Here is a 14,846-nt window from a genome sequence, read left to right on the forward strand (position 1 = left end):
GGCATTATTGAGCTCATTTTACCAACATTAAAATAATTTTGAGAAAAGTACCCAAAAAGTACAAATGCATTTTTCTATCACCTTTGTCAACCTGATGTCTTAAGAAGAAACACATTTTCTTCGACAATTATTTCATTTTATGTGGTAGTCACCATTCTAAGGGCCTTGGTGTTTTGTTTGTTCATTTGATTTAGTTCCCCACAGAGTTTCCCTTACTTTTTGTACTGCCTACAGTACAGTCTAACTACTGAGATTATTTTAGCAAAATGTGGCTACCATCACTGGAAAACAAACAATATGCTGCAGAGATTTCTAAGGCCTACCAACACTGTTCTCTTGGAAATGTAAGTTTTTTCTTTCTAACTGCAACTAGAGTCAATTAATGTACTTGTAAAATTATCATTACTGTCTTTACCTTTTAATCGGAGTGTTCAGGTAATTTATATTTTGCATAATTTTGATATGTTTGAGTTTAAAACTATGACTTAGACACCTGTTTTCTATTTTTCTCATTTCTTTATTCCTTTTTCTCTTTTTCTACCTTCTTTGTAATAACTTCTTGTGATTTTATCTCCTTTTTTGCCTCTTGCCTATAACTCTATGTTATTTTAGTGGTCATATAAGTACAGCACTGTACTTTATCATATTCTGTCTTCAAGCAATATACTATGTCCCATAAAATCATAAGAATCTCCTGCAATATACTATGATTTGTCCTTTCCTGGCTTTGATGTTCATGTTGTAACATTTTATTTCTATATGTATTATAAGTCCCATAATGTGTTGTTTTCAAAATTTGGTTTAATCAGTTCATTACATTGTGTAGAGATTTATAATTAAAGCATTTTATATTTCTCCACAATTACTCTTTTCTGTGGTTTTCATTCTTGTTTGTATGATTTTCCTTCTACTTGAGGGTTTTCAGTTAATATTTTTTCTAGTACAGGTCAGTTGTTTATTATTTCTCTAAGCTTTTTATATCTGAAAAAAATTCCTCATTTTTTCCTTCACTTTGAAAGATAATTTTATAGGAGATCTCTTAAGTTGGCAGTTTTTTTTTTCCTTTCAGTACTTTGTTTCTCCTCTGTCTCCTAATTTATACTATTTTCAATGAGAAGTTTCAATGAGAAGTTTCAAAGAGAATAAGGAGACTTATCTTGACTTACCTTTGGAACTCTGTCTATAATTTGTTTGTGTTTACTTGGGTCCCATGCCGCTGTCCTCTGAGCCTGATGCCCATGAGTTCCTGTATTTTTTTGGTCAGAATCTTATCTCCCAAGATAGGGAACACAAGATATTTATCTGGAGCAGGGCTTGAAAATCTTGGGGTCTGTCCTGTGCAGTGAGTTGGCTTGGAGTCAAGGACGGAGTTGGAAGCATAGGCATCTCTGGGGATTGAGTAGTTTTTGCCCTTCATCATTTGAACCATCATCTATGTCTTGCACTGGGTGGTCCTGATCTGCTGGAATGGAGGCTGCCTGGCCTTGCACTGTTTCTCAACCTCTTCATCAGACTGACTTCCATCTTGACCTCCTCACTTTCCCCAATCTTCTTCTAGTGTTCCTGAATGAGGATTGGATCCCCAGCTCCTTGCAGGTGGTGGAGAGAGAAAAGTTCAAATCTATTGTTTCCACTACCACAAAATCATGCTGACTGATCTGATGATCTGCAAATGGGCACCTGCTCCTTCTTCTCCTTTTCTTTCTTTCTTTACTTCTCTTAGAACTTGGCTCACTCCACTCAGGAAAAAACCTGGTCCAAAATTCCTTTTTTTTTTTTTTTTTTTAGCTTTGCAAACAAGCCTTTGAGGGGAATTAATATCTTGGTATAACGTTCTGCCAGTTTGCTGAAATAGTTGAAAAGTTGGGCTGCAAGTGGAGGAAGTCAAACGGACAGGTGTGCTGCTCTTTCTAGATTGGCTGTGTGAGAAACTGGTGTCCATTCCTAGCTACAGACTGAGTCATCAGCTTCATCACATCCAGGTAAAAGGCTGAGATGAGGCTGATTACAAGAATGAGGGACATGCTGTGGTTCAACTTCACCAAACTCAAGAGGGGGCTCTTTGGGCATGATGGTCTCCTAGGTCACCTAGGCTTAGGCATTCTTAGGCAGCTGTTACTGGGTAGCCTGCTGCTGCTGCTGCTGCTGCTGCTGCTGTATGACCTTGCAGATGGTGGCTGGAGCCTCCTGAACCTTCCCCTTCTTGAATTCACTGACCTAGTAACATAGTAGGCATGGTAAGGGTCATTGGGGTTCAGGAAGTTGAACTGAGAGTTGATCTCATTCTGTTGTATCTTGGTTTCAAATTTATGTTTGATTCTGGTCACAAATTTGTCAGTGCTATCCATGATATTCCTGACCTTTGGAGAAGGGTTAATAATCCCCATCACTGGTTTGGAAGGGGTAGGATCTTCCTTTTAAGATGCTCCCTTTCTCTGCAGTCTGGGCATGGTAGTGTGGGCAGTGGTAGGGGCACTCCCCTGGATGGGTCTGGCCTGCACGGCTGCAACACTCAGAGCTGTCCAGGAGTAGTGCTGAATGTATCAAGACATGCACCGGTTGAGGACGGTGTGCATATGTTTAAATGTGTGTCTGTGTGTGTGTGTACTCCTTTTAAGAGTTTATCTGTGTCACTGGATTTAAGCTATTCGATTTCACAGTGACTTGATTTAGTTTTCTTTGTGTTTCCTATTCCTTTTTTTGTTTTTAGCGTATTTGTAAGTTTATTATTTTACCAATTTGTAAAATTTTCAGCCACATTTATTCAGATACCTTCTTTTACACCCATTTCTTTCTTCTCCTAAAGAACTCCTAAAGTTTAACCTATATGAGAGTGCTTCAAGTTGTGACTCAACTCACTGATGTTGTATTTATTTATTTATTTATTTATTTCCTGGTTTCATTTAATTTCTATCTCTATGTTTTAAAATTGTTTTTCTCTTATAAGGTATAATCTGTTATTAATTTCTTGTAGTATATTTTGTAGACTTTCAGTATATATCTCCTAAAGATAAGTTTTATTTCCTACATAAAATAATTATCAATTTGAAAAAAATTAACAACAGCTTGATGAAATTATCTAGTATCCAGTCCACAATAAAATTTCACCAGTTCTTCCCAAAATATCTCCTAAAGTCATCTTTCTCTTGAAAAGAATTCAAGTAAAGTTCACATATTACAATTAATTATTATCTTTTTTTAATTTTTTAGCTTAAGTATTGTAGGGTTTTCTTTTTCTTTTTTTTAAGGGATATTTATTTATTTATTTATAATTAAGTTTTTATTTCAATTGCAGTATAGTTAATATACATTGTTGTATTAATTTCAAATATATAAATAGTGATTCAACAAGTCTATACATTAATCAGTGCTCATCAAGATAAATGCATTCTTAATCCCCTTCACCTATTTCTTTTTATTTTTTTTAAAGATTTTATTTATTTTTTTGACAGACAGAGATCACACGTAGTCAGAGAGACAAGCAGAGAGAGAGAGCAGGAAGCAGACTCCCTGCTGAGCAGAGACCCCGATGTGGGGCTCGATCCCAGGACTTGGGATCATGACCTGAGCCGAAGGCAGAGGCTTTAACCCACTGAGCCACCCAGGCGCCCTCCCCTTCACCTATTTCATCCCCCACCTACCACCTTCTGATATGCTAGATATTGTTGTTTTGTCTATATAATTTTGATGTAGGACTTCTTTACTGCTCCATATTCCTTCTAACATGCTATATAGTCCCTGCATCTTCTTGATATGAAATGTACACTTTAATAATAATTGAAATGCATTTTCATAATCATTGTAATAGTCTTGCTTAATAATCCTATCATCTAGGTCGTTTCCAGGCCAGATTTGATTGATTTATTATTTCCATTATATTCCATTATATATTATTCCATATATATATATATAGTATATTTTGTATAATAGTCCATTTCATTCTTTTATTTATTTTTATTTATTTAAATATAAATAAATACATATTTATATTTATACAAAATATAAATATAAATATACATAAATTATATTATTCCATTATATGTAGTATATTTTGTATAATAGTCCATCTCATTATTTTTATTTATTTATATTTTATATAATATAAATATATAAATATAAATATATATTTATTTATATTTATAGAAATATATTTATTTATATTTTAATATAATAATATAAAAATAATATTATATATTTTGCATAATAGTCAATGTCATTCATTATGTACATAATGGACTATTATTCAGCCATAAAAAGAATGAAGTCTTGCCATTTGCAATGATTGGATGGAGTTCAAGTGTTAAAAAGTAAAACAAGTCAGTAAGAGAAAGACAAATACCATATCATCTCACTCATATGTAGTCTTCAAGAAACAAAACAAAGGAGCAAAGAAAAAAAGTAGAGAAAGAGAAAGCAAGAAACAGATTCTTAACTATAGAGAACAAACTGATGGTTACCAGAGAAAAAGGGGGGTGGGGAATGAAATAGGTGATGGGAGTTAAGAGTACTCAAATCATGATAAAAATAAAATAATAAATCAAAATCAAATCAAATCAATTGATACATTAGAAATCAAAGTTTAAGTAAAAAACTTTAAAATACACATACTTAGGTCCAAAAACCATCATTGTATTCAAAAGGAAAACATTAGAGATGGTATTACTAAGTCAAAGATGTTTACTATACCCTCTATCACTGAATTAGAGGAATTAGTTAATATAATTAGGGGAGATAAAGGAAATAGATAACAAATATTAGAAAAGGAGGAATGAAATTATCTCTAATTTTATGGATTATAAAGATTATGTGGAAATCTAGGACACTCTCAAGCATGTCTTTATGCGATTTGGCATGAGAAATATGAAATTCCAGGGGAAGGTAAGGGTGGGACACTGAGAAAAAGATGAAATTTGAAGTGAATAGAGAGCAGTGTTAGGAAAACCATTTGCAAACTGAAGTGTTTGGGGACTGTAAGATAGATATCATTTAAGCCTAATTAGTAATAGCTTTTCTCATTTAAATTCAGTAGACTTTCTTAATGATGTATATAAAACCAGTCAGCAGTGATATCTTAAATCACGTTTTAATAAAATTCATTGAGAAAGGAAAAAATTGATTTTCACATATATACCTTCCCTTTTTAAGAGAAGGGTTCATATTTGAAAGCAATTGGAAATGTATCTGGATTTCAGAATATGTATATAAATCTATCAAAAATTATCTGAAAATATCAATTAAGAATCTTTAGTTTCAGGAGACTGTGAACTTTTGGGAGGTTGAGAGGGTTTGGGTGTGTGTGTGTGTGTGTGTGTGTGTGTGTGTGTGTGTGTGTGTCTGTGTGTATTATGCTTTCATTTCAGCCCATCTTGGACACTTAATGATGGTAATAAATTGCCTTTAGTTTTGCCATGCAAGGAATTTCTTTGATTTGAAGAGTATTTGAGAAAGCTTCCTGTATTTTAGGGGAAAAATAAATGCTACAGTTTATGAAACTTAAGTTTTGATTCTTCTAAATTTCCAGTAAACACACCCTTGGATATTCCACATATATTGACTTGAACATAGCCCAAAGGAATTAGGAAGCCTTGTAGACAAATATTTTGCTTTCTCTTAAACATTTTACAAGGTAGGGGCACCTGGGTGGCTCAGTGGGTTAAAGCCTCTGCCTTCAGCTCAGGTCATGATCCCAGGGTCCTGGGATCGAGCCCCGCATCGGGCTCTCTGCTCAGCAGGGAGCCTGTTTCCTCCTCTCTCTCTCTGCCTGCTTCTCTGCCTACTTCTGATCTCGGTCAAATAAATAAATAAAATCTTAAAAAAAAAATTTTACAATGTAGAAAATACACACACAAACACACAACAATAGAATGTATTACCCTTTTATAAAGCAAATATAGTGATTGCTTTGGGACACAAATTGAGAAAACTGCACTCATATTTGAAATTTTTAACAACATCCATATTTTTGAAATTTTAAATTCTGTAATTTGGGAAATAAAAGGCTCATCTTTCATTCATTGTTATTGCTTTAAGATTCAGTTTTAGTGATTGAATTAAATATTACATGAAATGCTCTACCTTATTTAGGCAAATAGATTTATTTAGTTAAAACAGTTAAGAATATTGTTTAATTTATATTTGCATTTAAAACTTACTTCCCCAGCACAATGTCTTATTCTCATCTTTGTTTCTAATCTTCCAAGATGAGAAATGTCATATCAGTATTATGAAAGAAAATGAATACCTGCTCTATGGTTCGCCATACAAATTTGAAGATAAAACAAAAGTAAACAGACTTTAAATGTTAGTCCATACTATTTTTAAAAAGTTTTACTATTGCCTATCAGCCAAAACATGACATTATAAAAACATAAAATCAATCATGTATCAGTCCCTCAATTACATGAAACCATATCAATTATTTCAGATTTTTTTCTTTGAGAAGCAAACATTATGGAATAATTGAAGCCCCAATATCTTATTTATCAACATATTTCTTAAATCTCTTCTGAGAAAAAACTATTCTAAATTTGTTTATGATTCCCATTTAATACATTAACTACATTTGTATGTCCTCCTAAACCATATTTAAAATTGCTTTAGGGCACCTGAGTGGCTCAGTCGTTGGGCATCTGCCTTCAGCTCAGGTCATGATCCCAGGGTCCTGGGATCTAGCCCCGCATCAGGCTCCCTGCTCAGGGGAAAGCCTGCTTCTCCCTCTTCCACTCCCCCTGCTTGTGTTCCCTCTCTCACTATCTCTTTCTCTGTCAAATAATTACATAAAATCTTCTTAAAAATATATGAAAATAATGAAATTCATATTTTTTCAGATTCTCTGATATATTGGATATTAGTAAAAATGCCAAAATACCAAATAATATTATTAAATATGTAAACATACTGTATATTTTGAACAGGTTTCAACAGAGCATCTTTTATATAGAAGTTTCTTTATGAATTTCTGCATTCTTTTTCATTAGCCAGAATTCACTCACAATCTTAATCTTCACTGTGATAGTTATCAATGAGTAATTGTGAAAGTTTCCTAATGCCAGACATCTAGGCAGTGTCTCCAAGAACAGTTGTTTGGAAAAGTGCCAGTTTGTAATGGAGTTAATAATATAAGACGATAAAACGGGCTTTTCACAAAACTTGAATGACTTCAATTAAAAGGAGGTAACATTTTTAAATATGTACTGGGCATATGACCTTTGCATTTTTATTATGCTGTTTTTTTAAATTGCAGTAACATTAATGGTAATAGATACAAACTTATATATATACATATATATATATATATATATATATATTTTTAAGATTTTATTTATTTATTCGACAGAGATCACAAGCAGGCAGAGGAGGAAACAGGCTCCCTGCTGAGCAGAGAGCCCGATGTGGGGCTCGATCTCAGGATCCTGGGATCATGACCTGATCATGACCTAAAGGCAGAGGCTTTAACCCACTGAGCCACCCAGGTGCCCCATAAACAATATATTTTTATTTGAGACTCTTGGAGAATAATTTATTACATTTTTCTTTTACAATGAGGTAGTTTGGTTCAAAGATCATGAGATGTAAATGCAATAAAACAGTAACAGAAAAATAATGTCATTTTAACTGATTAATAAACAGCCTCCATCACTGACTTTGGGAGCTTTTGATGTAGGTTTTATTAATTTTAACAAATGTACCTTTCTGGTGTGGGGGAATGTTGATAGGTAAGGTGGCCATGTGTGTGTGTTCACAGGAGTTTATGGGAGAACTCTGCCTCTCAATTTTGCTGTGAACTTGAAACTGCTTTTTAAAAAATAGCCTTTAAAATTAAACAAACAAACAAACAAACAAAAAAACTAACCATCATAGTCTTAATAGTTTCCTTAGCTTAATTAAACTGCAGACAGATTTCTTCCTGCCTTTAGGCCTATGACCACCCTCCTACTTTGGCCTTCCCAGATTCCAAATAGCCTAACCGATGAAGTCCTTCCTCTCTCTCCTCTTGGAGCATTTGTTTTAGAAAACTTATCACTGTAATTTCTTAACGTGACTCTTTGAGATGTACATCTTTTTTTCAAAACTTTCTTAGCAACTTTTCAACCCAGGACTACCTTTCTCCAGGACCTGGAAACTATCCATTTGAAATGTCACCATCAAGGAGGCTAGCTAGCTTCCCTGTGTCTCTGTAGTGAGCATAGGAGCCCAACCTCAGTGAGCATCTTGTTCAGACTTGTAAAACTACTTCCTGTTATGAAGAGAGGAGAAAGTTTACATTTCCTATGGCAAGTCCAATAAGCAAACACGGGTGGCCTAAGATTCCCCCAACTCTGCTCTTAAAAACTCCCCTGCCCCCTCTCCCCACCCTTTAAAAAGGAGTTAAGGCTGTGTTATATTCTCTCTCCACTGTTGGCAAGAGCCTCCAATAAAATCTTCTTTGACCATTTACTGTGTCTAGTGCAATTTTTGCTTTAAGAATGTTTAGTGTCATTTTTGTTTTATGAAATGACACTTTCAAGAACTGTAGGGTAGAAAGTACAAATGAATAATACTGATTATAAATAAACTGTATTAGAAGAGTCATCTCTTTTATTTTCTTCAAAATGTCCTCAAGCACAGATACATACAACTTTTAATTCTCAAACTAGAGATAATAGCTTAAAAAGGTTGGACTAACAAAAATTCTTTTTCACTTCACTACGATAGAAGTATAGCAATTGTGTTCATTTTAATACTTCTGATTTAGGGCCGCCTGGGTGGCTCAGTGGGTTAAGCCGCTGCCTTCGGCTCAGGTCATGATCTCAGGGTCCTGGGATCGAGTCCCACGTTGGGCTCTCTGCTCAGCAGGAAGCCTGCTTCCCTCTCTCTCTCTCTCTCTCTCTCTCTGCCTTCCTCTCCGTCTACTTGTGATCTCTCTCTGTCAAATAAATAAATAAAAATCTTTAAAAAAAATTAAAAAAAAAAAACTTCTGATTTAATGTGTAATTATCAGAATTTGCCCTGCTTAAAAGGAAATACCTCAGACTAAAAATCAATAATAGCAGTTTTGAAAATCATTTTCTATTGATGAGGTTCTGCTTCCAGAGTAAGACTTAGCCCACAATTTGAAACTTTGTAGTAACATGAAAACAGTTCACAATTACTGTAATTTAGAATTTAACTCACATTCAAATTGAAATGAGTGGAAAAATAAAACCTTGTATGAAACTGTTTTCGCTGTATGTGTTTTGAAGTATCTTTTAAAATGTAAAATCAACATTGCTATTCTAGTCACAGCAAAGCACTTTCCCGAATGTCGTATTAAACTCATTACTGGGAGAATGACAAGACTTTCTAATGTGATTGTTATTTTCTCATAATAAAGGCCAAAATTGCCAGTGCTTCTGAACTTAAAATAAGATGTGATCAGAATTGGATGAATTAACTCTGATGAATATGTATATCAAATGGTTATATTTAAAAATATTAATATATATAGCATATATAAAAATATAAATCTGTATATGCTTTGTTTCCATTCAAACCTGTATTTGGCAGACTTTTTACTTAGAATATCCTCAATATTAACTTTCTTGATATAAAAGTTGCTTTGGAGTTACATTTTTAAGAAAAGGTTTTACAAATTAAACATGCTTTGGCTGTCTTTCTCAAGTCTTTGTTGTTTATTTTTATCATAGTCATACTCTTCATCACTCTGTTTCGTATTTCATTGGCTTGTGTTTAGAATACTATAATGTGTTTTTCTCTTTACTAAGTAAAATGGTTGTTAGGAAAAGAAAATTGATGGACATTTCGTGAAACATTTTAACTCTATAAAACAGAATTCCAATTTTTAAAGCAGATTATAATAGGCTATTTACAATAGACATTTATTATTATGTCTCAACTAAATCCACAACTGTTAGATTTATGATATATAATTTTCTTATTTTAACAGATTACGTTTTTGATATGTGTGAATAGTTTTAGGCAAATGATAAAAGCAATCTTGATTAGGGAGAACATTTGACAAAAATAGAACCATTTTAGTCTAGAAGATTAAGTTTTCAAAGATATGTCTTTGCATGTAATTTTAATTTCTCTTCAATAATTATTGAATGAATACCAAATACTTTCTCTTCTCTAGAACCTCCTCCATTTTGAAATTACTGTATTTTTTCTTCTCTCTTTTCTTCACTTCACTGAAAATGACCTTGCTTATTAGGTTGTTAAATTGAAATGACATTTTTCATTCTTCATTTTTCTTGGCTTCTTCAGAAAACTCCAAATATTTGACCAACCTCTGCTTCTACAAATGCTCTTCAAATTCAATTCCTCACAATATAGAGAATAATTATTTCCCATACTTTACCAGCTTCTTCTAAATTATATCCTTCACTGAGCCAAAAATATTCTATCAGAAATGAATGCTGAAATTCCTTAGGGTGTGGTCTTAGGGTGTTTTCTATTCTTAGGTTTCACTTTATGTCTAGTCCATTTGTTCCCAAGCATAGTCAACATCAAAATCATCTAGGAAAAACTGAAAACCTGCACATTTTTGAGACACCTCTTCACAGATTTACTAGTAAAATGACAAACACTGTGGACTGTCTCCATAGCTCTTGGAGTGGATACTGAAGACAGGAGTCCTACCAAATCAAAACAATATCCAGACTCTAGCTTTTAGACTTGCCGAAATGATTGAGGAAGGAAATCATGCTCAGAATTTTATCTGACCCAGGTAAAAAGACAGACTTGAACTTCTACTAAGTCTTGGTGCCGTAATGTGACTGTTAAGACCTTAGTTTTCAGGGGCGCCTGGGTGGCTCAGTGGGTTAAGTCGCTGCCTTCGGCTCAGGTCATGATCTCAGGGTCCTGGGATCGAGTCCCACATTGGGCTCTCTGCTCAGCAGGGAGCCTGCTTCCCTCTCTCTCTCTCTCTGCCTGCCTCTCCGCCTACTTGTAATCTCTCTCTGTCAAATAAATTAAAAAAAAAAAGTGTTTAAAAAAGACCTTAGTTTTCTTCACTGAAGGGATATTCTATTGAATCTGAGTACTGTACACACACTAGCACATTTTCATTATGCTAGAGAAAGAACTTCAAGAATATCATTATTCTGAGTTGCATCTATTTTGAGCAAAAGGCTGTGTTTACATTTGTTCAATTTAGAAAAACTTACCTTACTTAATAAGAATTATTTTTTAAAAAAGTGTTGGCTAGAATGTGGAGAAAAGTGGCTCTTGCACATTGTTGGTAAAAAAAAAAAGTAAATTGGTATATACATTATGAAAACAGTATACAAGTTTCTTAAGAAATTAAAAAGAGAATTACCATATGATCCAACAATTCCATTTCTAGGTTTATATTTAAACAGACTGAAATCAGGATCTTTTTTTTTTAAATTTTTTTTAATTTATTTATTTGATAGAGAGAGATCACAAGTAGGCAGAGAGGCAGGCAGAGAGAGGGGGGGGGAGGCAGGCTCCCCGTGGAGCGGAGAGCCCGATGCGGGGCTCGATCCCAGGATCCTGGGATCATGACCTGAGCCGAAGGCAGAGGCTTAACCCACTGAGCCACCCAGGCGCCCCTGAAATCAGGATCTTAAATTGATGTTTGTACTTCCATGTTTATTGTAGCATTATTCACAATAGCCAAGGCATGGAATCAACATAAATGTTCATCAGTGGATGAATGGATTAAAAAATCTGGTACATACATAGAATGGAATATTATCAGCCTTGAAAAAGAAGAAAATTGTGCCACTTAGATAACATAGATGAACTTGAAGGACATTATGTTAGCAAAGTAAGCCAGAAAGAGAAGTAAAATACTACCTGGTACACTTATATGAGGCACTTTAATATAATCAGACTCCAAAAGCCAGTAGTAGCATGGTGGCTTGCCAGTGACTTGGGGAAGAGGAAACAAGGGGGGTTTGAAACAAACTCAACTAACTTTGAGTTATGCAAGATGAATAAGTCGTAGAGATCTCTTATACAGAATAGTGTCTATAGTTAACAACACTCTATGGTATACATAAAAATTTGCTAAGTGTGTAGATCTTGTGCTGAAGTGTTCTTACTACAAATAATAAATATTGATAACAATAAACAATAACAATAAAGAAAGAGGGTGAGAGAAACTTTGGAGTGTTGGATATGTTATGGCATAGATTTGGGTGATGGGTTTTCACAGATGTATACACTTAATGCAAATCATGAATGTGGTGCACACTAATATACGTACAGTTATTTTTGGACAACCCTACCTCAATAAAATGGTTTAAAAAAAAAGAAGAGGAGGAGGCATGCAAAGTAGCAGGAAAATATTAAACAAAATAATAAAGGCAATCACTTCATCAAAATTGAGAAATGAGACCAATTATTATAATCAGCAGATGAAGGTTATTAAGAGTAAGGGGAGTCCAAGGCACCTAGAGATCATAGGAGAAATCTCTGATTCTGATAAGAGAAGTGGGAGGAGGTTATCATATGTTCCTTACTTCCAAATAACGTTTATAAAAGCTATAGTAAGCAAAACAGTGTGGTACTGGTATTAAAACAGACCTATAAACCAATGAACACAGAATAGAGAGCCCGGAAATAAAACCACATATACATGGTCAATGGATCTTCAACACTGATTTAGGTTCTTAATCCCTGGAAACCTATACATGTACTTTATGAGGAAAAGGTGTTTTGCAGATGTGATTAAATTAAGCATCTTGATGTGGACAGATTAATCCAGACTATCTGAGTAGGCCCTAAATTCAACTATAGGTGTCCTTATAAGAAAGAGGCAGGGAGATTTCATACACAGAAGAGAAGGAGGCAATATGACCATGGTGCAGAATTTGGGGTGATGGGCCCACAAGTCAAAGAATGCCAACACCACCACAAGCTGGAAGAAGCTAGCAATAAATTCCTACAGCTTCTAGAGGAGCAAAGTCTTGCTGGCACCTTGATTTCAGCTTAATGAAATTGATTTCAGCCTTCTGGCTTTCAGAGCTGTGAGAGAATAAATCTCTGATGCTTAAGCCATCAGGTTTGTGACAATTAGTTACAATACACAAAAGAAACTAATACAGTAACCAATAAACAATAACAAAAAATATGCATAACAAACACATGGAAAAACTGATCTGTTGAAAAGAAGGAAGGATGAGAGAAACACATGTGAAACAAATAGTAAGATCAAGGACTATTTTTTAAAATTTTTTTAAAGATTATATTTATTTATTATTTATTTATTTATTATTTATTTATTTGACACAGACAGACAGACGTGGAGAGAACACAAGCAGGGGAGTGGGAAAGGAGAAGCAGGCTTCCCACAGAGCAGGGACCCCACTGTAGGCTGATCCTAGGGACCCTGGGATCATGACCTGAGCCAAAGGCAGACACTTAATGACTCAGCCAACTCAGGTACCCCAAGATCAAGACTTTAAATCCAAATACATAGCAGTCTGTTTCATGAATTAAAACATGAGTTTTCAGCTTTTGCCCCATGCCTGGTATTGACAAGTCCTGGGGAAAAAATACTGAATATATCAGTTCCTCATTCTGTGATATCCTCCTTTTTTTAAATGCTGGCCCTTCTATCGTGGTAACCTCAGCAACCCTCCAATGATTTAATGTATGAACATATATGTATGTTTGTGGTGTCATTAATGCATTTTCCATATAAGCACTCAGTATAAAAGTTGTCAATTTTATTGTTTAAGAAAATTCCCTGAAATAAATGCATTCAAATGGAAAGTTCACTCATTATCTATTCTCTTAAGTTCATCAATTATCTAAATAAATTTATAGTATCACCATGAAGACTAACAATATACAGATATGAGTTCCCGAGATTACTACTTCCATTTACTCCAGAAATATAATTCACTCTAATCCCGTTATTTAAAAACAAAGTTATTTTCATAGGAAAATTGTGAGTAATGGAGGCAAAGGGAATTTTCAAGGAATAAAATAGTGAATCTCTAGGCATACACTTGAAATAGAAAGAGCGGGTGAGTTTCAAGATTATCCACGATTTATCCTTTTTAAATAAAAAAAGAAAGAAAACTTAAGAAGTTAAGATATGCTATAAACCAAAAGATAATTTTAATTGTCAACAAATAAGTGAAACAATGTAATTAGCAACTTATTAACTAACTGCATGGTTGGTTCATAAGAATATATTCAAATTAAGATATGCAAACATATTATACTGCATTATCCTATTACAAAAGTTAATCGTATGTTTATTAAAGTCTGTTAACTTATGGCCTTTTAATATTCAGAGATAATTCACTTGCAATGTCATTTAAATCTCAGTTTATGTTGTCATGGCCTATCTTCCTGGAGTTTATTAAAGAAATTGTGAGACAAATGATGTCTCTTATTATTAGCCCGACCATATGAAGATTCAGAAACTGTACCCTTTGCGAAAGGTAGTTAAGTAGTGGGGGAAACAGTTATTTGGTTTTTAAGTTAATGTGATTAAAAAATAAATCTTGAATCAACTTGGTTATTACCTTCTCCATAAATGCTATTTCTTAGTCTTTCAAGTAAAGTTACCCACTTTCTTCCATAAGTTTTGTGATATTTTATTTGCAATTTTTAATTTAAGTTTTTTACTTATATTGTGTTTTCATTCTTTCTGTTTACTTCCCCCATATACCGTGAATGGTCAAATCCAGAAAACTATGACCTAACAGTATTTTGTGTTTCAAAGCTAAAGGATTCACTGAAGTCATCACTAATGGACAGACACATGGAGTGAATTTCTCTGGTTAAACTGAAATAATCTCTGCAGAATTGTTCATCCTTTCATCAGATAATTTTTAAAATTTAGATAAATTTTCCATGTACAAACATTGTATTCATTTCTG

The 14,846-nt window shown here is 34.0% G+C and overlaps 1 pseudogene; it reads right to left on the reverse strand.

Moving 5' to 3' along the window:
- Positions 1 to 1,180: 1,180 nt before the first annotated feature.
- The window catches only part of LOC125085598 (splicing factor 3A subunit 1-like), an 87,827-nt pseudogene continuing 74,161 nt past the window's right edge, over positions 1,181 to 14,846 (reverse strand).

Source organism: Lutra lutra, chromosome 15 (assembly GCF_902655055.1).
Source record: "Lutra lutra chromosome 15, mLutLut1.2, whole genome shotgun sequence".
NCBI lineage: Eukaryota > Metazoa > Chordata > Mammalia > Carnivora > Mustelidae > Lutra > Lutra lutra.